The sequence below is a fragment of the Vicugna pacos genome, chromosome 30 (assembly GCF_048564905.1).
Source record: "Vicugna pacos chromosome 30, VicPac4, whole genome shotgun sequence".
Lineage (NCBI taxonomy): Eukaryota > Metazoa > Chordata > Mammalia > Artiodactyla > Camelidae > Vicugna > Vicugna pacos.
In genome coordinates, this window is record NC_133016.1 from 23,325,823 (window position 1) to 23,350,739 (window position 24,917).

The 24,917-nt window shown below is 50.1% G+C and overlaps 1 protein-coding gene across 7 annotated transcripts in view; it reads left to right on the top strand.

Moving 5' to 3' along the window:
* The first annotated feature begins 1,131 nt into the window (after positions 1-1,131).
* CTIF (cap binding complex dependent translation initiation factor) overlaps positions 1,132-24,917 on the top strand; it is a 282,212-nt gene continuing 258,426 nt past the window's right edge. For 3 of the 7 annotated variants that reach the window (XM_072952323.1, XM_072952324.1, XM_072952325.1), the window contains exon 1: positions 1,133-1,283. The gene's annotated coding sequence lies outside the window, so the exon portion shown is untranslated. Of the gene's footprint in view, positions 1,284-1,448; positions 1,521-2,278; positions 2,298-24,917 lie in introns of those variants that run through there. The other 4 variants (XM_072952320.1, XM_072952326.1, XM_072952321.1 and 1 more) reach the window with 3 other exon arrangements.

A 24,917-nucleotide genomic window follows, 5' to 3' on the forward strand; every position in this document is an offset into this window, starting at 1 on the left:
CCTGAGAAGAGCCTCCAGAGGTTTCCATTGAACTTTATGCTTATCCCTATGTTAAATGTTGACCCATCCCCTATGCTTTCATTGACTGTGGTCTGTACATTAGACTTTGAGCTCCTTGAGGGCAGCGACTGAGAGTCTCACTTGTCGTGGCATTCCCAGACAGGCCCTGTCTGTGGAGATTGCTCACCAAATGTTATATGAATTAATAAATGGATTTCTACGGCAGCTAAACGTGTCACATAGTTCCTTCCATGAGTTTCTAAACCCTTTGCTTGGAGGGGTGTACAGCATATATTTCTCCAGAAGGCTTCTCTGTGCCAAGCTCAGAGCCTGGCACCTAGTAGGTACTCAGAAAACAGTGGTGATTTGGTTAAGTGATTACTGAATTATCCATTGCATTGCATTCTCCCAGCCACCGCGTCCCCTGACTTAGCCCTTAGCATGGCCAATGGAAAATTAATCGGTTGCAAAGTGCATATCTAATTACAACATCCCGCCCCTGCTACAGAGATGTTCAAATGTTAATTATAACATATGCATCTCAGTAACAGACGTCGGCATTTAATGCAGCGTTAATAACTACACTTGAGCCGTCCAGTGCGTACACAAAGCTCCCTTTTATCTGCCATTAGGACGGACATAGCACTTAGAGCAAGGAAGTCCTCATTCTTAAAGCCGTCCTGTTCCTGAAACCAAATGTTTCCCTGCAAGCCTGGACCGCGCCTAAGCCCCGAGTTCTCCCCACTCAGGGGTCCCCACCCAGGGCCGCGCCAGCGCGTGCGGGGAGAGGAGCGGGCGTTGGGCGGCAGGCTTTGGCGTGGCTAGACTGGGCTGTCTCTCCTGCTCTGGCGGCATCCCCGGCGTCCCGGCGGCGCCCAGATCTCCAGGGCCCGCCATCCCGGGAAAGAAAGACGAACTACATTACCCAGCAGGCCTCCCGCCGCCCTCTTTCCTTTCAAGTCTTTGCACGTGGCCGGAGGGGAGGGCGGGGACTGGACGTCACTCTCCTACATTCTCTTTCCCTGTGTCAGAGCAGGGATCATTTTTTTTTTCTTTCCTCTACTCCTTCCCACCCCGCCCCTCCCTCCCTCTTTCCCTTCCCTCCCTCCCTCCCCTCTCGGCTGGGTTTTTGCGCTGGGGCGCCGGAGCCCCTCGGCGGCCGGGACGCGCGGAACTCGCGGCAGTAGTCGGCTCTCCCGAGCCTCCTCCCTCCCTTCTCCTTCCCTGCCCCCTCCCCCCACCCCCCGACTCCGGCTCGGAGAGGCGGCCTGAAGAACCCCGAGGTGAGCATCCCCCCGTCGGCCCCCCTATTTCAGTCATCTCCGCTTGCGGATCGATTCGGGGACCCGCGAGGAGGGCTGCGTGACGTGCGCGTGCTTATAGATAAATCCGGGAAAACCGCCCCCAACAATTAGCCCCCTTCCGCCCTCCCTGCTCCCGGGGCAGCCAGGCGTCCGCGCCCATTCAGCGTCCCCGCCTCTGTCCAGGACCGCACTGCCCGATCTCGCCCCCCTGCCCAGGTTTGCCCCTTCCCTGCCAGGTTCCCCGCCCGTAGGGCAGCCGTAGCCCTGGGGCTCCAGTGAGGAGGGGGGTTCTGGAGGGGCTTATGGCTGGAGCCCGGCTCGCGCCGAGCCGCGCTGTGTGGCCGCTGTCGTGTGCCGGATTCCGACCTGGGGGGAGGACGAGAGCGAGCGTGATTCCTCTCCCTTTTGTTTTGAAGCCCGCATTTGCTGCATCGAGCAGTTGGTTTAGTACCGGCCAAACTTGCAGCTGTTCTGACCGAGCTTTGGGCAGAGGTAGGGAGCGCGGCTCCGGGTGGCAGCTACGGGCCGGAGGCTGCTGCGCTCGCGGCTCCCGGAGGGGCCCGGGGAGAGTGTCTCCACGCCGCCCCTCCCTCCTCTGGTGACTGATTGTGTCTGTGGCAGCGGCCGCGTGTGAGTGAGTGTGTGTGCGCGCCCTTCCCCACGGGCGCGGGGATGGCTGTCGTCTAGACAGTCTGCACCCTCCCTCCATCCCCGGTGAGCCCGCGGGCCGCGGGGGCGCGGGGGATGGGAACAGAGGAGGAAACCGGATCGGTGGATCCACTGCGGTCGCAGCTTTGGACATTCCCCACAGCGGTGATTCTGTTGGCTTTTTAAAAATTATTATTCCTGTCGCCTTGGTGTAATTGGGCTTGGAGGATAGATCCGTCCGGCGGAGCCGGGGTTAAGTTGACAGGCTCGGAAAAGCCAGCTCGCGGTGGCGGGTGACCCGAGCCGGAGTGGAGTGGGCTCCAGCTCGGGTTCTTCAGCAAGGAGGTGACTGTCCCGGACGCTGTGGTGGGGTGGGGGTGGGGGGCGACGGGCAGGGGGCGGTGGCTGGTCTGCGGCGGAGGTCTGGTGCCCCTGAGGGCCGCGTTCCGGAGCCTGAGTGCAACTGGAGGAGGCGTCCCGGGGACTGCGCGTCTGAGTTGGGTACCTCTCTCCATTGACGTTAAATGACAGTCGGGGGTCTGAGCCCCTCTGGGGCTCGGCGTTTGCTGTTTGGTTTTGTGGAGTTTTCACAGTTGGGGGCGAGGGGCAGGTGTGAGCAGAGAAGGGGGTGCGGCGTGTAAAGGGGAGGGGTGGCCGGCGCCGCGGTGTGCATCCCCACCCCGAGAAGAGAGGCGTCGTCTCCTCCGCCCAGCTGTTTGTGTGTGTACACACCGCTCTTGCGTGTGTGTGTTGGGGGGGGCGGGGACCGCAGATCGCGGCGTAGTGAGGACGAGCGTGGGCCGCGATCTCCCGCGGGGATCGGTCCCGCCAGGGCTCGTAGTCGTGCGTGTGTCCGCGCTCGCGCCGGGGTTACTTGGAGAGAGGATCGTGCTGCTGGGGGCCCGGGGAGACCCTAGGGTTATGTGTGCGCGGGGTACGTGAGGGAGTCCCTGTCCGGAGACACGCCGCAGTCCTTTCCTTTTGGCCCCAGACGTCCCCTGGCCCAGAGGGCTGGCTGCTTACTCGGTGGCGCGGGGGGCTGGTCTGACTGGGCCTGGAGGAGCCGCGGGTGCGCGAGTGTCGCCCCCCCCAACCTCGGTTGACCCTTGGCCGCAGGCAGCCTGCCGCTGCCTAAGCAGATAAAAGAATCAGCGCGCACTGTGCCCCCCACTCCCGCCGTTCTTCCTCCTGGAGGTAGTGAGGGGCAAAGGCTGCATGGCCTGCCCGGCCCCGGGCCCAGCCCGGCGCTGCCGCCTGTGCCGCCGTCGCCTGTGCCGCCGCCGGCTGTGCCGCTGCCGGGTGCTCAGCCGACTGCACGTCTTTGCCGGCTCTTTCCGCTCGGCGCTGGGTCTCTGCGGTCTGGGGGTTCTCTCCCAGGCTAGGGGCCCGCTCGCACAGGGAGGAAGCCGCTGGAGCTGCGGGCTCCGTGGCGACAGGAGGCTCCCGAGGGCGAAAGTGACACAGCACCAGCGCCGCTGCCGCCCGAGCTGGAGAGAGGAAGGAGCCGCCCAGAGGGCGGGGAGGGGCCGCAGGCCCGGTTCCTCCTGTCCAGCGCGGGGTCTGGGCCGAAAACCTCAGGGATCCCGGCTCGGAGCATGCTCAGAAACTGCCTGGCTTTCAAGAAAACCCAATTTTACTGGAACAGAACGCACTGAGCAGACGTTAGAAGATGTCCGGTCCTTCACAGGATGCCCTCGGGTTGCCTGAGGAAGCTCCCTTTGAGTATTTGAAACAGAATTCGATTTACACACAGATCATCTCATCTGCTGTGTCAGGTGTCTGTCCTGGATAATGTACGCTGGGAGGCAGCAATTTTGTAACGCATTCTGCGGTACAGTGTCATCAGTAATTAACAGATTGCTAGAATAATAATATGTTTGTAAGACTTTATAGGGCTGTTCTCCCCCACCCCACCCCATCTTGTATCAGCGCATTTTTTTAAGAGGGTCCTGTGAAGTAGGGGGTATTATCCCCATTTTACAGAATAGCACACTGAGGCTCAAAAGTGATGTGACTTCCCTGAGTCCTCTCTGTGATTTCAGTCTATGGCTTTTAATTTAAATAGTGGCCACTTTTTTTTTTTTAAAGAGTAGGTCTTGGCACCCCAGGAAGTACTGAACCTGAGAAAGGCAGGTAAATTGTGGCATTTATTCTTTGTCAGAAACACCTTTTGATTTGCTACCAGTCCTAATGAGAATAGGCATTAAAAAGCAGAAGTCTGCATTGCCGTTGTTATCACTCATCTGATAATTTGCTCCTGAATGATTGTCAGCTTTGATGCATCCAGTATATACCAGAATCATACCTGCATGTAATAAATGCATGTGGATAAATACATGTTTCTGCAACACATACCTGTGTTCCCATGGGTGTATTCATGGGGGTCCTTATTGAACCCAAAATTTATCCTTTAGTTACTGGCTCCAAAACCATGGATTTAAAGTGTAGCTCCTGAGAAACCATACAGCACTCCTGTATCTTCAGGGATGGGAAAGCCTTGAAAAGAACAAAGAGCTCCTACATATTTGTGTGTATTTCTCAGCGTTCATGCACATGAAGATTCTCAGACACAGCATGGAGGATGATTAGGTTTGACCAGCTAATCAACTACTCATTCACAGGTATGTACTGAGCACATACATGTTTGTGCATCTTGAAGTGTGTTCAAAGAAAATTTAATTTACCAGCTCTGCTTGCCAAAAACATCTAGCTGTGGAGGTAAATATAAGATTTTTAAGTCCAGCAAATGTTTACTGGGCACCTAACTTAGGCTAGATCTGCTACTATGTTTGGGACACAGAAAGAAACAGCTAAGATGCAGTACAATAAAACAGATGATTCAGAGCCAACAGGAGGGAATAAATCATAAATATTTTAGAGCACTCACCCTGGGACTTAGTTTCATGTATGTTGGTTGCAAGGGACTCATGATGCCAGTCCCTACGCTAGAGCAAAGGCAGAAAGAAGCAACTGAGGAAGAAGAGCCTTATGTCACTTGTTCCTCTGAACTTCACACTATTTGGAACCTCCCAGGTGGGCCCTGAAAATATGTCCTTCTATAGAAGGTTGGCAGCTAGTGAGAAATGACCCTAAAGTCAACCAGGTTCGTCTGCTAAGCATGAGGAGCTGACAAGTTGTTCTCCGTGGTCCTGCCCCAGCTCCTGACGGGCTGTGATAGGCTATCTTCAGTGATAGGATGTGGCTTTGATCAAGGTCTCACTCAGGCTCTGTCTGAGTTTAGTAGTTTCTGTCTTACAGGTCTGTGTAGATATTCTAATATGAGTCTGCTTTTTAGCTATTCGTTCCCAGACTCACTTCTGAGGTCCGTGACCCTGTCCTCCAATTTTATCTCAGTTTTGGGGGTCCACTGCCCTTATTTTAAGGTTCTGTTGTTTGCAGCTCAGATCATGAAGGCGGAAACAGGAGGTGGTGGTTAGGATGGGGAGAGAATCCTGAGCCCAGAGAGAGAACAGGAGGTACAAACAGACTGGCAAATTGCAGTTTTTGGGAAGTCTCCAAACGTGATGGCACTTTTGCATAGCTTACCCGGTAATGTGGCTGCCCCTTGTGATGCTCTTTTGGGGGGATCTCTACCTCTGGGCCTCACTGCTGACTCACTGGCCACCTGAGCTCGGCCGCTCACATCCAGGCTTTGCTCTTCTGCCCTGCTGCCTCATCCTGCATGCAATTTAATTTAGAACAATTTGGTGATGGTAGCCTGCCTGAATTACCACCATGCTGACTATCGACATCTGCCTGTTATTTCTGAATTAAACCCAGGCCAGATCTGTGGTTGTTCAGGACAGGCTGAGAACAGACACGTCCTCAGATCTAGGTACCCGGAGCTGGGGAGGGCCTTGTCGATGAGCTGATCTCCTTGTGAAGACCTGAGGCCCAGAGAGGTGAAGGGACTCACCCACAGTAATGGGGAGCTCTTGGCAGTGCGGAACAAGAACTCCTAAGTTTTGATGCCTCATTTAATCTTCTTTTTCTGTACTATGATGCTTTTCTTACTTCATAAGGTGAAAATGCTATATCTTCTTCTTTCTTTTGGCTCCAGGAAAGACCCTAGAATTCATCTTTTAGTCTTGGGATTTCTCTCCTTCGAGACTGGCCTTCCTTGCCCTGTCTTTGATCTTTGGCACCCAGGAATCTGGATGATGGCATATATTTGAGGCCTTCCAGCACTCTTAAGTTTGGTCTATGGCCTTCCCTTCCTGTGGCAAAGTCCTCAGGAACCTCCTGGAAGTGTTTGCAAAGCTGTTATATATGTGCATTTTTCTAGGAGGGTCCACAGATTTCATTTGATTCTCACCCGACTCAAGTAAAGACAAGAACTACCCGGGTCAGGGGTAGGTTGGTTGGCATTGGAGTCTGTTACAATACTTTACACTTGACTTGGCTTTGCATCTTATGAAGTGTTTCACACAGATTATCTCATCTGCTTTTTACCATAGCCCTGGGAGGCTGTTAGCATTATTCCCATTTTGCAGATGGGGAAACTGAGCCACCACAGTTAGTGACATGCCCAAGTCACAAGTAAGTAGTAGAGCAGGGATCTGACCACAAGGCTTCAGCCTTCGAATTCAGTGACCTGGGACTGAGGTGGCCCACCATGGCATAGCATCATTACAGTTTTGTGAGTGGGGGGCTTCCAACTTTTTGGAGCTTCTTTGTGCCCACTGCTGGCTCATGTCCAACCACAGAGCCAGCCCCAAGTGCTAACTTACCCAGGGAGTAGGACGGATAAAGTATGGGAGGCAGTTATCATAGCAGTGATATGCGGACTGGGGCCCATTTGGGATGATTTCATGGAAGAGGTGAATTTGGGGGTAGGTCTGGGGTCGAGGCAGACCTGGCAGAGGTTTTCAGCCTGGGCAATGGCCCAAAAGGGGCGAAGGAGAAATGTATGTGTGCTTGGTGGGGGTGGAGCTGATTGAGGAGGTCGGGTGGACCTTGTAGTCAGAGGGGGGCTCTTTCTTCGCCTGGAGCCACAATGGTGAACAGGCACAGCCCTCCTGCCTTCAAAGAGCCCACTGTCTCACAGGAGAGACCAACACTTAAGCGGTTAAATTCTGCATGGTGTGGTGCGCGCAGTGGTGGAGAAAGTTCCCGTACAGACAAGGGCTACCTGTTCCAGCCTCAGAGATCAGAGAGGGCTTCCTAAGAGAGACAACACAGGAGCTGAATCTGAAGGTGTGAAAAGGAATTAGCCAGGAGAGGAGACAGAGGGAGGGCATTCAGGAGGAAGGGACAGTGGGTGCAAAGGCATGGAGGCCTGAGGCTGCCTGGTGTAGGAAGGGGCGGCAGTGGGGAGGTCAGGCACAAGGCCAGGAGGCATCCAGAGCCCAGCTCTGAGGAGCCTGTGCGCCTGGCTGAGGCCCTCGCCCTTCAGCATGGAGGATGGGGCTTTAAGCAGAGTCTAGGCACACAGCCAGGGACCAGAAAGGGACATGACTAGGAACCAGGCAGCTACTGGGCTGATGAGGCAATGACAGCAGGCTCCATGCAGCATCCGGGACACCGGGGATGAGGCCTGGAACCAGGGCGGTGCGTATGAGGATGGGGACAGGTCATATATTAAAAACATTTGGGGAGTAAAGTGATTGCTTAGCTTTGGGGGGTAAGGGAGGAGTCCCAGTGACTCCCAGATTTCTGGCCTCACCGACTCAGTGGATGGCGGCCTTTACTGGGCTGTGAACTTCTGGTTGCTGGAGCAGGTCTGCTGGGGTTAGGGCGAGAAGAAGGATTGTGGTGAGTTTAATGTTAGATGTGATAAATTTGAATTACTGGCAGGATAGTCTAATGGAGCTGCCTTCCAGACGATATGATGGTCTGGATAGATGCCGGAGGAGGAAGCAGATGTGGGCAGGAGCTACAGTTCTGGGAGTGGGGAATGGTTTGCCGCTGAAAGTGACTGTGGCGGGGGGCTGCTGTAGACAATAAGAAGACCTCTTCCTCCCATTGTCAGAGAATCCTTTGTGACTCCGGGCTGCTGTCGTCAGGGAAGCCAGGCGGGGATGCTGTGTCATGCTGGAGGCCCAGCTGGCAGAATCGCACTTCAGCTGGAAGCATTAGAGTGAGTTAGGGGAGAGGCATTGTCATTTTCAGCATCCCTGGTGAGCAGAGCCCTGTCCCAGGCCCTCAGGGCTTGAGTAGAGGGCAGGGGAGACCTGGATGCACTTCGAAGGAGCAGACAGTCCAGTTGGGAGGCAAGATATGGACATTTGAAGCCACGAAAAAGCTGTAATTACCTGGGCAAAATAGGATGCATATTAAAGGGAAGAGGGCTGCGGGTCCTTCTCTTCCTGCCACGCTGCGTTTTTATAGAGCTGCTGTATTTTGGGCAGTGCTCCAATCTTTTCATTTTTGAGCTCTCTGGACCTAAGGTCATGCCTGGCATATAGTAGGCGTTCATCATACGTATTTGGATCTGCAGGGATGTGGCCAGAGTTAGTTGTTTGGGGCGAGAGATCAGCCAGGGAAGGTCCCGGTGAACAAGTCCAAAGAGGGGATCCCAACACTGATTTGGAATATTTTTAGTACCATAGTGAAGTGGAAATCTTGACAACCTTCCAACTACCAAGCACCTAGAAATGCTGCATGAAATACGACTAGCATCCTTTCAAAGAAGAGCTGAGCTCCTCGGATGTAAGGCAGATCCCCCAGGGAACTCAAAAGTGAGCGTGGACAGTGAGCTTGCACTGATGTTAGGCCAGGCCTGGGGGTGAGGGGGGCACTGTGGGCGTGTTGAGGGGGGTCTCAGAATCAAAGGCACATGAGTCCTGACTACACCTCCTCCAGGGCCCAAGGTGACACTGGGAGGTGGCATGGAGGGCCCTGCCTCAAATGGGCTCCTGCAGAGGTTTGCAGGCTTGGAGAGGACGGAGGAGATGTTCGTCCACTGGCATGGAAGCAGGGCAGGGGGTGATTGGGATGGGGAAAAATCTTCCCTGGAAACTCGAAACCTCAGGCCTGTTGTGGCTTTGGATGTCACTATACATGTGGTCCAGAGGTCCCCAAGAGGCAGAGTTAGCATATAAAGCCTCTTTGGGCCAGGGGCCCCTAGCCTGTGGGCTCCAGGCTCTTGGGTGTGTTGGGAAGATTCTAGAGGACTCTTTACCCTTCACTGACTTGGGTCTCTACCTTGAAGAGATGCTGCAGGACCCAGGTGACCTGGGTGAGGAGGAGGAGGGAGAGGCCTTGGTGGGAAACTTTAAAAAGGGCCTTTGAGACCCTTGCACACCGGTGAAGGTGTGTATGGCTGTGGAGAAGGGCTATGCCTGCCCTCGGGCTTCGTCTCTTAGCAGAAGCCTGCAGACAAGCTCATCCTGGAAGACCAGAACGTTCTCCCGTGCTGTTTACTCAGGCCTGATCGTTACAGATAAGGCACCTGGCCAGGTTCTCTCTCAGGGTGCCCTATACAGGTTCCAGCTGCCACTGGTCCCCCAAAGACTTAAGATCATCCTCGAATTTCAAACTTGGGAGACATCTTAGAGGTCACCGAGTGGATCTCCTACCTGGTGTGGGAATCCTGAGTCCGTTAGCACTTGCCCGAAAGCCTCCCATGGCCAGGAGCGTGCTGCTTTCTGAGAAGCTGCCAAGGCCTGCAATGAGCCTCAGGCCTTGTCCACACATCGCCCCTGTGGCTGTTGTGAGAGATACCTTAAGCCTTTCCCCATCCTGCTCACTTTTGCTGGAAGGGCCTTAATTTGTCAAGCTAAGTCTGTGAGAATCCAGCCAACTTCCCATCCCAACTTATTTAGCACAGAGGGAGCTTTTGAAGATGAGATGTAAGTTTTGCTGAGCTGGCTGTGATGTAGAAGTTTTGAGAAGCTTTGGCTCAGTGTTTTTCAGATTATGACTAGAAAAGCAAGTTCCTTCCTCCAACACTCGGAATATGTTTCAGTTTATGTGTAAGTGACTCAGGAGTCTGATGCAGGGCGCTGACGTTTACTGAGTGTCTGTTACGTGCCGGACACAGTGCTAGGTGTTCTCTGTATGTGTTACTAAATAAAAGTAGCTTCTTCGAGGGAGAGAGACAGGGAGGCAGAGACATGGAAATGCCTAACTGTAGTTGCGACAATTGAGCCCTTAAGTTATTCAGAGGGATGTGTGTAGTTCCATCCGGAAGGCGTGGAGCTGACATTCCCTATGCCAGTCCCTTACAGGGACTTCCCCTGAGGTATGCAATGTCACCATCTCACCATGAGCTAAGAACCCACAGGCCTTTGCCATAAGGGCTGTTTGCTGAAATACATACCATGAGTTTGAACCATGAGATCAAGAAAGTGGCCTGCTGGACAATCCACATCTTGATGTGTCACCAAACAGGTGGGTGTTCACAATGACAGTGTTTTTTCCCGAGCACACGTTTTATCTGTCTCTCGGCATCTGTCGACAGTACCCCGGGCTCTCTTAGGAAGCAAAACTTTCTGCTCCTTTGGGCTCATAGGTCGGCTGGCATCTGTGGGGTTCGTATATTCACCAGGTGCCGTGTTGGGTTGTAAGGAACACCAGTTGCCTTTGCATCACCCAGGTGGATGCCTGGATGTGCACTCCTGACAGGGCCCAGTGGTGAGGGTCAGGGATTCTGGAAGAATACCCAATTTCTCCTCTTCTCCCTCCCCCTGCTCTCTCCCCACTGGTAACCGCTAGTTTGTTGTCAGTATCTGTGAATCTGCTTCTTTTTTTTATTGTTATATTCACTAGTTTATTGTATTTTTTGAGACTCCACATATAAGTAATAACATACAGTATTTGTCTTTCTCTAACTGACTTATTTCACTTAGCATAATATTCTCCAAGCCTATCCATGTTGCTGCAAATGGCAACATTTCATTCTTTTTTCTGGCGGAGTAGTATTCCACTGTCTAGGTATACCACATCTTCTTTATCTATTCGTCTGTTAATGGACACTTAGGTTGCTTCTATATCTTGGCAGTTGTCAGTGGTACTGCTATGAACTTTGGGGTGCGTGTATCTTTTCGAAGTAGTGTTTTTGTTTTTTTCAGATATATACCCGGGAGTGGAATTGCTGGGTCATCTGGGTAGTTCTATTTTTAGTTTTTTGAGAAACCTCCATACTATTTTCCACAGTGGCTACACCATCCTTGTGTCTTAATTGATCAGGCATGAAAACCTTTCCCAGGATCCCCTGCTAGACTTCCCTGTCAAGTTCCATTGAAGAGAAATACCCATGGGTTATAAATACCCATGCCTCAGCACCATGGAGGCTGAGAAAGGAAATCCTGGTGTTTTCTGCCTCATCTATAGAAAGAGGTGAGCACTGCCTCCAAGGAAATGAGAGGGGAGTGATGATTGGGTAAGCAATGATTAATGTTTGCCTCGCCAAGTTTCAATATGATTTTATTTATTTGGGGAGGTATCAGCTTTATTGAGATAAAATTTTTTATACCTCCATATAGTTGAGGTATAAAAAAGGAGAAACAAAGCCATCCCCTGGCTCTGGCAATTAATCTGCTTTCTTTCACTAGAGTTTTGCCTTTTCTAGTAATTATGATTTCTTAACTTGTAGACAGTGTGGGGGCATAGGACCCTAGGTGTCCCATGGACGTCTTCTGTGTGGTCTCAGCAGGTGGGTTCTATGCCCTCTCCCCCAGTAGTCCTCAGCTTTCCTGTCACTGCGGCCAGGTGGAGAACCCCAGCAGACAGAATTATCCTGAGGGAGGGAGCCTATGTTGCTGGTGGCCCTGACAGCAGGACCATAAGATGCCTAAAGGGCTGAGGTTCTGGCTGGTGAGTGGCAGCCATGGACACCTTTGCAGGCAGCTGTGAAGATTGAGAGACGAAGTTGTCTCTGAGCATGGCTTGGACACCTTGGATCCTGCAGAGTTAATTCTCCTGCTAACTGAAAACTCTGATGCAAGGGAGTGCAGGCCACAGGAGAAGTGTGGTGGACACCATCTTTCCCTCCCACACCATCATCCCCTTCTGCAAACAAACAGCCCAGGACATGGGAAGACCACTCAATCCACTGGGGCAGATCTGTCCCCTCTGGGCTCTTCTGCATTCTGCTCGTATGGTCAATTTTGTCCTATTCCTCCATCCCAGCAGTTGGTCTGTATACCTTTAGCGCACTGAGCACTTAGCATCCCTCCCATTCTTCCTTGGATTCTTGCCTGATCTGCTCTCTGAGATCATGAGCACCTTGAAGATCATATCCTAGTCTGAGTCATCTGTGGATGTCCCACAGGGCCAGGCGGCCAGGCCAGCGCCTGCCGCAGGATCCATGCTCCACGAACACAGATCTTTTTTTTTTTTTCAAAGGAAAATGCATTTTTGTAGAATGAGGAAGGGCATTTGCTCACTTTGGACATCTCTCCAGATCTCAAAACCAGTTCAGTGTGGCACAGCATAGTGCCCTGGTAAGGATCTGTGAGTCTCTACATACTCCTTCCCTAAAGAGGAAGAAAGGTAATCCACCACAGTGTTCTGGCTTGAATCATGTCCCCGGCGAAAGTGTTTTGCCGCCCTGTCCCCCAGTATGTTGGAATGTGACTGTGTTTGGAGACGGCGCCCTTTGAGAGGTAGTTAAGGTAAAATGAGGTCCTGTTGGCCCTAATCCAGTGTGACCAGTGTCCTTAAAAGAAGAAGACATCAGGACACCTGAGACAAGCATGTGAGGACACAGGAAGAAGGTGGCCATCTGTGAGGCCAAAGAAGAGAGACCTCAGAAGGAACCAGCCCTGCTGACACCTTAATCTCAGACTTCTAGCCTCCAGAACTATGAGAAAATAAATTCCTCTTGTCTAGGCCACCCAGTCTGTGCAATTTTGCTCTGATAGCTAGGTTCCAAATCCAAGCCTATGTGACTCCAAAACTGGACTCTGCTCTGTGAGCTGCTGTGTTTGGGCAGTGGGGGAGATGTCTGTCAACTCAGGGGTTGAACAGGTGGTATTTCTGCTGAAACTCTGGGGCTATCCAATAATAACTTTAAAAACTTAACATTTGTTGATTATTACACTGTTAAGGTGCTTAGTGAGCACTTTACATGCGTTACCTTAATTGGCCTTCGATTTTATAGATGCGAGGGCACAGAGAGGTTAAGTAATTTACTCTTGGTCACACGGTCATTTTGCTATTTTGAGTTTTGCCTCTGAACCATCACACATGGAGATTGCTACGCTGAGGTCCTTTTGCAGTATTCTGGGAAGGTCACTGGTCTTAGGTCTGCCATTAATGACCTGGGTGACCTTGGGGAAGTCACTTCACATCTGGATATTTTCTCCTTGGTTACCTCAGGGGCTGGATGAGATAATAGCTAATGTCCCCGAGTGTCTCCTTCCGAGGGTCCCAGTGCCAGGCCTCTGAGGCAGGGATTATGTCCTCAGGATCAACCTGCACAGGGAAGGAAGACTCCTTGTGACGTCATCTTCGCCATTCGCTCACACCTAAAGTAGCAGCTCTGGGTCTGCCTGGTTTGGCCGTTTGCACCTATAGTTTGACAGTTTGGTCCCTCCTTATAAAGTTACCTTCTTTAATAAGGTAGAAATTATCCCCACCCTGTACCCTAGGCCAGACCCCATTCTAGATCTTTTAAGGATGTAGCCTTTGCATTCTATCAACCAAAGGGTATGGGGCAAGGGTTGCTGGTGAGTGATGTGATGTGCTTTCTTCCTCTAGGTTGACTGCAGCCTCATTCATGCCAGGGGGAAACCAACCATGGGGACAGCCCACCTTAAGAGCCCCAATTGAGCCAAAGGCCTCTGTGTCTTTAGCCTCATCTTGTTCCCATTTCCCATGAGACCCAGGTAGATGGCAGGTGAGGGTGAGGAGAGGTGAGGAGAGGGTGGTGACCTGGTTCTAGGATTCCACAGACTGAAAGCAGGGCAGTAGGGACACGGACGGCATCGGCTGGGCTGCTAGTGGACACTCTGGGGGGCGTGGTTTTAAACCTCTGGCAGCCCGGCCCCTGGTTTATCCTCGCAGGGTTTTAATGACTTTAGTTACCTCATTAGAGCCAAGTTTACTTAATGTATCTGTAATAGATTTTAAAACCAGAAAAGCCGTTGAGTGTCTTTCAAAGTTCCCAGCTCCCCAGCTGCCTGCTTGTGACCTTCACAGCTCTGGAAGCTCAGTTTCTCTGGCTCCAGCATTCAGACGGCCCGGCCCAGAAGAGGCCTTCAGAGCCCAGTGGCTGAGGCCCCTGAGGCCACCTGACCCTGGGATGGGCGGTTGTCCGTTCCCACCTCCCTTCGTGCTATTGTCAGTGGCACCGGGGGTTATTACTCTTGTGAGGAGTGGGCAGGCTAATACACCTCTTCCAGTGGGGACATCGAAGCAAGAAAAACCAGGTGACTTGGCCAAGGTCACATACCACATTTGTCAGTGAGAAAAAGGGCTGATCTCCGTTCATCCAGTAAACCTTTCTATGCCTGAAAGTACGGCATTCAGACCACTGACTGATTTTTCAGTCGAATATGTAGGACCAAGTTGACGATTGAAAGCCACATATTCATTTAAATGTGCACTAAAGAAAGAAAACATAACTGGTACATGGACACTTGTAATTTCATTTACTGCTTAGCAGGAAGCTTAATTTAATAAAAAGTCAAGACAAGGTCAATAATAATGTTGCACCTGGAACCCAGGTATGACAGGAAACTACAAGGTGGTGAATTTTGGAAAACGCTGCAGAGGCAAATTTGAGTGGGTTTCTGGTACTTGGCATTGGGAGAGTTTTGAATAATACATGAGCAATTTTAGCTCAAGGCTACCTCTTTTCATGTAACACGTGTGGGTTTCCAAATATTTATTTCCACAAAACTTATATACATATGATTGTAGTTCGAATTCATAAAAGGCAGTCATTACCTAAACACAGCCTTAGTAAATATTTTTGTAAAGCAAAGAATCTTTTTATATAGTACCCAGTTTCCCTCAAAAGCAAACTGAGACTTTTAAACAGTAACGTCTTATTATCCAGGATTTTGATAACCAGGAACTTCTTAATTGGCACTTGAATAACTTCTGCACAGTAGTTTATATATTTAATTGTCAGAAAGATCATCTTAGCATCAAATGTCCTGCAATGAAGAATATTCTGAGCACAGGCAACTATATTCAATATCTTGTAGTAACCTATAATGAAAAAGGATATGAAAAGGAATATATGTATGTATATGGATGACTGAAACATTCTGCTGTACACCAGAAACTGACACAGCATTGTAAATGGACTATACTGCAATTTAAAAAAAGAGACAGAGATTATACTAAAAAAAAAAAAGAATATTCTGTTTGACATCCTTTCTGATAAATACTCTTGTCTAAAGTTAACTAAGGGGTGTGTTTTAGAGCTAACTCATCCTAGTGAACCCGACAAAGTCTTGCTACCTGAATTTGAGTAAATTTAGATAATCTAGAAGAGTTATGTTGAAGCTGAGACAATCACTAGCAACACAGAACTCAACGTTTTTAGGCCAGAATATTGTCTTCCATGTTATGAGTGGCGATGGTGACCAAATTTTCTGAGACAAAAGGCAGGATGTACATTTGAATGTTTGAAATCAGGACTTCTCCCACCTGTCATCGTGTATCTAGATCGGGACTCTGGGGTCTCATTGTCAAATTTGTTGATGTGCTCCTACAAATTCAAATTTCTTTCTTTTTTTTTTTTTGTGATAAACATATTGGTCCTACCTTCAGATCCTCCTGAGACCTACCTTCTCCACCCCCTCCCCCCACCACACCAATATCTTGACTCCTTACAAGTCTGTTCCCAGTATGATGTGGGGGGTGGGTTGTCTACCACCAAGCAATTCTCTGACACCAGCTGGGGGTCCTGCAATTCACCTCAATTCTGACACTGTCAACCTAGAGATGGCACCAGACCCCCACAGGTTCAGGACTCAGTCCTATGACTGCTCCTCCCTCCCAGCTTCGGATGCTATGCTTCTGACTGGCTTTCAATGACCCCATTCCTTGGGTCCTATTAACTTGTTAGACTGGTTCACAGAACTCAGAAAAACATTGTATTTGCTAGATGACCAGTCTGAGGAAGAGCCAGATGGAAGAGATGTACAGGGCAAGATGTGGAGAAAGGGCTCAGAGTTTCCATGCCCTCCTGGAGTACATCCTCTCCCCAAATCTCCATATGTCCACCAACATGGAAGCTCTCTGAACCCCATTGTTTTGGATTTTTAGGGAGGCTTCATTACATAGTCAGGCTTGATTATATCACTGCCCATTGGCTATCGGTTCAACCTCTAGCCCCTCTCCCCTACTTGTAGGGCAGGGGTGGGACTGAGACTCCCTACCCTTAATCACATGATTGGTTCCCCTGGCAACCAACCCCCATCCTTCAGTTTCCAAAAGTCACCTCTTAACAGAAACCCAGTTGTGGTGAAAGAGGTTTTGCTATGAATATCAAGACACTTTGTAGCTCTTATAAATTGAGAGTTTTAGGAGCTCTGTGTCAGGAGTGTTCAAGACCAATATATATTTCTTATTATATAAATCTTAATATCACATTCCTTTATTAATATAACAAAACATTACATCTGGGGTCTGCATTCCCATCCCATCCACCCAAATCATAACAGAAAGAAGAATGTTTTGCTGCGTTATCTGTGGGGGCAGATAGCTTTGAGGCCTGAGCAAATGCTCGAAACTTAAGAGCCTTTTCTAGTTACTATAGCTGTGTAACAAACCACCCTAAAACCTGGTGACTTAAACAGTAATTACCTTTTATTCTGCTCATGGGTGTGCCATTTGGGCAGTGCTTAGTAGGTGCAGCTCACCTTTGCTCCACGTGGTGTCAGCTGGGATGACACAACCACAGCTGGAAAATCCACTTCCAAGATGGCACAACTGTGGCTGTTGAGTTGTGCTGGCTCGTGGTTCTTCTCCTTGTGGGCTTCTCCACAGGGCTGCCTGGGCTTCCTCAAAGCATGGTGGCTGGGTTCCAAAAGTGACTGTCCCAAGAAACAGGAAAGAGAAGCTGCAATTTCTTAAAGACTTGGCCTGGAAACCAACTCAGTGTCCCTTCTATATACAATCAGTCAAGCAGTCACTGAGGCCAGATTCAAGAGGTAAGGACCTCGAGCCTCCTTCTTGATGGCTGGGTGTCAGAGATTTGGGGACCATGTTTAAACCACAGGAGCTGGTCTCACAGGAAGGGAGTATCCTTCTTTCCCGCAGACCTCCCCTGGGGTTTTAATTTCTTCTTTTTGCAGTCTTTTATGGGAAGGTGAAAAAAGAAATGTCTATAAACCCTCTTTGTATCATTTGAACACAGTTATAGTTAATAAATGTCCCTTTTTCCTTCTAATCCTTTACAAAGTGGCTTCCCCCGTCATGGGTACGTAGGCATCTTCATTTAATCAGTCGCTCCCAGAACTGGCTGAAATATGGGCGGGCCGGCACTTGGTCCTGCCAGGCGGGAGTCTTCCCCTCGCGGGGCCATCCACAGTTATCGGCCTTCCCGGAGCAACTCTACTGTGCTAGCTGCGGGGGGCTACAGAGACGAACGGGGAGACTCCCCACCCCGTGCCCACAGGTGTAAGGTAGGTGGACAGCAAGGGTCTCAGTGTCACTTTTTCTCAGGGTGTCCTCTTCAGCTGCCATAACACAGCGAGAGTGTGTCTGCTCTGAATGCAGTGTGCACAACTTCTCTTTCCCTTTCTGGGGCTCTTGATTTTAGAGCGTGCCCTGGCCTGAGCGGGCAGAGACCTGGGTTCCAGCTTTGGCAAATGACTCCCCATTCTGTTTTCCTCACTGTGAACAGGGAATTAGGTCCAGTCCAGGGGTCAGCCAACTACGGCCTACAGACCAAACCAGCCCAATGCCTGTTTTCTTAAGTAACGTTTTACTGGAGCACAGTCACGTCTACTGCTTCAGACACATCGTGGTTTTTGCTGGTTGCAGCAGGGACCGTTATGGCCCACAAAGGCTAAAATATTTACTCTCTGGCATTTTACAGAAAGTTTGTAGACTCCTGGTGTAGAATAATGGTTTTCAAACTTCATTTTAGCCACCTGAGTCTTTCTCCAAATAACTTAAAAAATTGTATTTACCAATAAGGGAGGGAGGGCTAAATTAGGAGTTTGGGATTAACAGATACACACTACTATAAATAAAATAGATGAACAGCAAGGACCTACTGTATAGCACAGGGAACTATATTCAGTATCTTGGAATAACCTATGATGGAAAAGAATCTGAAAAAGAATATATATATATATATTCAGTCATATCTATATATGACTGAAACACTTTGCTATACACCTGAAATATTGTAAAGCAACTATACTTCAATTTAAAAATTTTCATTTACCAATGTATCAATTCTAATACTTGTGCCAGGCCCTGTGCCAACTGCTTTTAAACTATTAACTTATTTTAATCCATATAAAAATCCTGTGAGATGGATATTGATATTATCATTCTTATTTTAGAGAAGAGAACATTGAGACAGAGTTAACAGAGAAGTTAAGTAACTTGTCTAAGGTCACACAGCAAATAAGTGGCAAAGGCAAGATTCGAATTTAGCAGCCTGGCTCCAGAGTTCATGTTCTTAACCCACTGCTCCATGCTCCTCACCAGTGGCCTGATGTGAAAAGAAGGAGGCCGGATAACTAGAATGGATATGGGGATGGTCAGCGTCTCCCCCTCATCCTTTGGCTTCTCTCTCTGCAGCCCCCAGGACTCCCAGGGCCATATCTGATAACCTCTGCAGACTGTAAGGTTAGCAAATTAGAAGGATCCTAAGCTTATGGAGGGGACTTAGCTTGCTGGGGTTTCTGCAGGAGGAACGGATCCTGGTTGTTGGGAGCTCAAGCAGGCCTCGAACTGTAGGCACCTCTGTTCCCTGGGAGTGAGGACTCCAGACAAATGATCATAATTATGCCCAATAAAAATGAGTGCTCAGAGACCAAGGTCCACATTTCAGAACAATAACTGGAAGACGGCATCTTTCAATTAATTGGAATGCCCCAAACAAATATTAAAACTAGTAAATCTATTTGGAGTCAGTTCTCTGGGCCAGAGTGATTTACCTTAGAACTGAGCCATAAAATTCAGCAAGGACTGACTTCCCACGCTGAATGTCACCTTCCCAGCTGCCTCTTACCAATAACCCTAAATCAGTCCCGGAGAATTAAGAGATTCGTGGCAGCATTTCTCGGAGAGGTGGGAGCCTGGAGTTGCAGACGGGCCCTTGGGGGTCTTCCTTATGTGCAGACGAGCTGTCTTGACTGAACCCACCTTTCCCATAAGGGGCAGTCTTCAGGGAGGAAATACAGCCTTCTCTGTCCTTTGGAGCAAGGGAGGTGAGGGTGACTCACTTTTACTGCTAATGGAAAGCTGACCTTGATCTTGGTGGCAGTTTGAAGGTGATTGGGATGTTAGAGGAGAGTGTATTCTTTGGTGTTTTGGCTGGTTTCAGCAATGGTACCTATTCATTTTTGTGATTTCAGAGGATTCCTGATTCCTTGGGACCCCCTACATCCCACCCCTGGCCTGTAGCTTCTCTGCCCTGGGTGGAAGGGTCTCTCCTGTTCTGCGGTTTTTTTCTGTCCCTTCCTTTTCCTTTTCTCCTAGGCTTGTGTCACTGTCTGCCTCGGTGGGACGCAGGACCCCATAGGGTCTGTAGGGTGGGCTCTTTCTAGGTGCTCCCCTCCTACCCAGGGTCCCTGGCCCTGCCTCCTCCCCATTACTCCCACACCACCACCCCGTCCCCCAAATGATGAAATACTCTTCCTGAAAACCAGAAATCCCAGTTTCTTTTCAGTTGGAGATTTTCTATTCTACGGAGGAAAGGCTTTTAAAAAATTCTTCCAGTTTCTTTTTGGCTGCTTTCAGGCCATGCTTTGCTGTCCCTCAGTTTATCCACATTGGGGTTTTCCTTATTCTCAGAGCCAGTTCTTCTGAAGTGCTCCCTCCCAGGGGTCACTCTCCCTGCGTTCCTGCCTGTTTTAGGTGTGACCGGACTTGATCATTGGGTGTCCTAAAGGCTAGAAGGTCCCAAAGCAAAAGGGGCTTTTGTGAGAGTGGATGCTATGCCCGAAGCCTGGAACAGCAGCAGGGGCCTTGGGGACCTGCCGGGGTGAGACTGCCCACGTAGGGGTGGCGGCCCTGCTGGGGTGGGGTTGGGTGGGATACTGGTCAGTGTCACAGTCCCGGGGCAGCTCCGTGTACTGGGAATGGCTCCCTCTCCAGGCCTCAGTAAAGATCCCCAAAGCCTGGCTCTAACTTATCCTAGAAGAATATTTGACCTCATTCATCTCCCAATTAACTGTAGATGGAAGGCAGCAGGTATTCGGATAAAGTGACGCTGTTTCATTTGGGGAGATATTTTGGAAGCATAGTTCTCCTTGAAGATACGTTACTAGTGTGTGTGGTTGTGTTTTCAACAACTTAGAAAATGTTACTGAAAATATGGTGCCTCCATATTAAAGTACATCTGAAGGGAAGAATCATCTCCACTTCACCACTTCAATGCTGTGCTAATTTTTGCATATTGTATCCCTTTCCCCCTTTAATAGCAATTGGTTGATTTGCAGCTATGTTACATAATTTTGTATACTTAATTAGCTTAGTTTTAAAATTGGTTTCAAGTCCTGTTTGTTACCGACGTCACCGCTGTTTTCCTTAGATCCGGGGCGCCGCAGCTCGGTGGTACCGCCGCCTTCATCCGCCGCACGTTGTCTGCGGCGGGTACCGTTGGTCCTCTGTATCCGCGGGTTCTGCATCCGAGGATTCAACCAATCGTCAGTCAGAAATGCTATGGGATCCACGTTGGTTGAGTCCGTGTGTTCGGAGGGCTGGTTATCAGGAACTTGGGCATCTGTCGAATTTGTTTTCCATGAGGGGGGCCTGCAACCAACCCCACCCCACACCCATAAATACCGAAGGATGACTGTAACAAGTTTTAGTTTCTGCCTCCCTCTGTTCAGGGTTTCCCTTCCCTCCTCCTAAAGGAAACAGCTGAGAAATCGCCAGGATTGTCGTATCCTTAAACACCATTTGTAATAACATTTGCCCCTCTTTGTGTCATATTTTATGCATTTACCAAGTGCTCTCACGCCTCCTGTGTTGGGTAGGCTGGTGGTATGATGCCCACTTTACAAAGATACTCTGAGAGATTAAAAGTCTCATGCAGGTGTTGGCAGCTGACAGCAGGACCTGAGGCCACACCCTCTCACTCTAAATCTTGTGTGCTTTTCACCACACCATGGAACCAGGGAAGAGGTCTCTGTGCTTTAGTTTCCTCGTCTGTAAAATGGGGTCATAACAGAGCCTATTTCACGGGGCCACTGTGAGGCTGGAATGAGCTGTTACCTGTGCTTAGGATGGTGCCTGGTGACAATATATGTGAGCTCTTGGGCGGGTAGTAGACTCCCCTTTATGTGCTGGACACCGTAGGGGACAGACTGATCACGTGGCTTGGGCACACCATCCAGAAATGCAGGTAAACCCATGCCCAGAGAAGCCTCCTACAACTTGGGAAGGTTGTACCAGGACTTCATGGCTGTCCTGCCCCATGCACCTTGGGGTCTGGGCTCCTGAAGTCCTGCCTTTTCCTTTGCTAGGGCAGTCGACTCGGGGGCCCCTTGTAGAACTGACCCTCCAGTCGGGACCTGGGTCTGCTCGGTGGGCTTCTTAACACACCGCAAATGTTGCCAGCCCATTTTACAGATGGAGGCTGTGATCACTGGGTCGCAGTGATCACAGCCTTACCTCACTACCACCCTCTCAGTGTCACCAAGTACACACACACACACACTAAGGGATAAAACCATCAAGAGGAGGAGTGTGCGGTCTTGTAGAGGAAGGCGAAGTTCATCCATTCGTTCTGCCAGTATGTACTGCAACATACCAGGCCCCGTTCATGGAGCTTCTGACCACAGGCAAGGGCCGAGGGCGTGCTGTGAAGGGGGCAAAGCAGGGCTGGGCACTGGTGGGCTGGGAGGGCGATGGTGGCTTTGGAGTGGTAGGGACAGGGTCCTGAAGGAGGGTGTAGGAGCACGTGAGGATCCTGGTCTGTTTGAGGAGCAGCAGGAGGCCGTGGGGGTGGAGGGGAGTGAGCCAGGGGAGAGCGGCAGCCCATCGGGCAGTGAGGTCAACTGGTTAGAGCTTGATGGATTTGGACTTGGACTCACAGTAGTGTAGGGAGGCTCTGGCGGACATGCTCTGAGATAGTTATTACCCAGCTCTGGATGTTACCCAGAGAGGGGAGAAGCTCTCACTTTTGACCCTGGCACAGGGCTGGGATTTCAGAACCTCTAGCATCTCCTGCAGTTCTGGCTTAGCCAGGTGCCTGCTGCGTCCTACCCTCCAGGTATGCTGCTCCCCATTCGGGACATTCCAGTGATCTCCGAGGGCTGGTGTACCTGCTTTGTGCAGAGTCTCAGTCACAGCAGCTGGGCGGCCTGGTGTGTGCTTTTCACAGAACTCCTGATTGTGAGCCTCTGGGCCTCATCTGGGATTCATCCTCGCACCCTTCTCAGTGAGCGGCACACCGTAGGCCTCCCCACATCTGGTAGGGAAGAGAGAGCACATAAAACCTTGTAAGATCAGGCCCCGTGCCTGGCCAGCACCTTGGGGGAGGCACTTTGAGGGGAAGAGTTGAGGTTTTCATGGCCAAGGTGAGCTGCTTGTGTGCGGGAGTTGCCCTCACAAGGCTGGGGGGGGGAGGGGGAGGGTTGGTCCAGCCACAGCACGGGGACGTCCTTCCATGCTACCCCCTTCTGCTGCTCACTTTTGGAGGTGACAGCTGGGACAGCAGCTGCTGCCTCGGGGGCCAGCCTCTTCCTCTCAAATGCCTCTTTGAAAGGCATTTCCCTTTGGGGTAGGAATTCTGGTTCTTCCCTCATCCAGAAAAAAAGAAGTCTTGGAAAGGCTGCAGAAACCCTCTTGGGGACAGCTCTGGGTAGATGACAGGAGGGGAACTTTTGGGAAGGGATAAATATCACTCGGATTTTGCCTAATGGACAGTGCTTCCTGGGCACTCCTATTTGGCTTACAGTACCCCACAGCCAGTGGCCCACCTAGATTTGGATTTTCTTTCAATCATTAAATTTTTAAAAATCTCTGACACAGATAGTCAGAGTTAATAGTCTCATTTATTCAGCAAATATTTCTGAGCAGCATCTATGTACAAGGCTTCTTCAGGTGCTGGGGATATAGTAAGTGAACCAAACAGACAATTCTTGCCCTTGAAGTTTAGTCTTATAATAGGAGGTCACCTTCAAAGAAAGACCTCCCAAATCTTTAAATAGTAACTCCTGAAATTACGTAGGCGTTGGTTTAAGGATCATTGGCTTTGTGCCAGAAAGGAGGGGACAGCAGAGGTGGTTGGGATGTTCAGGGTTGGAGGGAAGCAGAAACAGAGTCACTGAAGGCCAGTCGCACAGAGGGGACATCCAGCACTTTTGCAATGTGGCAGAAGTCAGGGAAGAATGGGATTCTGTTTCCGAAGCTGAGCTTATAAATAGCTATTTCTCAATGTGTTTATATTGTGGAGGTAACTTATCCAGGACTGGTCTTCTGATGGACCAACAAGTGTTATTAATTGTTTTCTTTGTACCTAGGTACCTGGGGCTTGTGGGAAGATGTGCTTCTTGTCCTAGGGACTGACAAGGTTAAGCAATCTGCAGATAAAACTAGGGCAAGTCTGTTCAGAGTCACCTCATATGGCTGAGCCTGAGAGTTCTATGGGGAGAACTCAGTGAGAGCAGTCTGGGTAGGCTTCCTGGAGGAGGTGGCTCCTAGCTAGTCAGAAAGAAGTGGGGAAGGTGTTCTTAGAGATGTGGTAACATGTGAGCATGGCTTGTGTCCCATCGGGCACCATGACTGCTCTGTCACAATAGAATTGGAGGTGGGGATGGGATGGTGGGGGAGCAGGGCAGGCCAGTGGGGGCTTCATGTGGCCTGCACCTGGGAGCCACTGAAGATTTTGCAGCAGATGAGTAGCCTGGTGGTGGTGGTATTTTCCAGTGTGTGCTGTGTCTGATGGTGAGAGGGAGCTGGGAGCAGACAAATGTGAGTGCAAAGAACAGGGTTCTGCCTGACAAGTCACAGGGGCCAGGGATAAATCACTCTCCTTCTGTGCCTTGGTTTACCTCATCTATAAAATGAAAGTAAGATTTCTAATCCCAGATTAGTTGTGAGTTTCAATTTGATGAATACGTGTGAGAATGCTTTAAAAAAAAAAAAGAGTGACGTGTTAATTCAAGAAAAAAAAAATCCAGGCTATTGTGTCAGGATCTCCTTCTCACTTTTGCTATGAAGTGAGAGAGAAATCTCGGTCTCTCGTGGGTGAAGAATGTGGACCACGCATCAGAGAACCAGGGAGGAGGAAGTGAGTTCACAGCACCTGCATTTAATTCCCCCCTGCCCCCACCTATGTAGGGGACCTGGGGGGGGGGCCCTGAGCCAGAGCTGCAGTGTAGCCCAGTGGGAACAGGGCATTGACAGACTCTTCCCATGTGAGTCTGCTCGGGCTGCCATAACAAAGTGCCACAGGCTGGGGGCCTACACACCGGAGATTCACACGGTTGGTTTCTCCTGAGGCCTCTCTTCTTGGCGTAGAGATGTGCGCTTCTCGCTGTGTCCTCACATGGTCTTCCCTCTGTGTGTCTCTGTCCTAATCTCTTCTTCTTATAAGGACATCACTTCTGTTGGATGAGGGCCCACCCTAATGACCTCATTTTACCTTAATCACCTCTTTAAAGGCACCATCTCCAAATATAAGTCACATTCTGAGGTGCTGGGCATTGAGTTTGGGAGTGGGGGTAGGTACAATTCAGCCCACAACACATTCTTTTGGCATTTCCAGAGTGTGCACCATTTTGGGTGGAAGGGCACACTCCTAGAGGGAAAAGGGAGTGAGAATTGAACATTGCTGGGAGCTGTCACAGACCTGATTTGGGGGACCCAGGCACCATTGAGAAATATGATGAAGCATGCAGATACTAACTACTATATATAAAATAGATA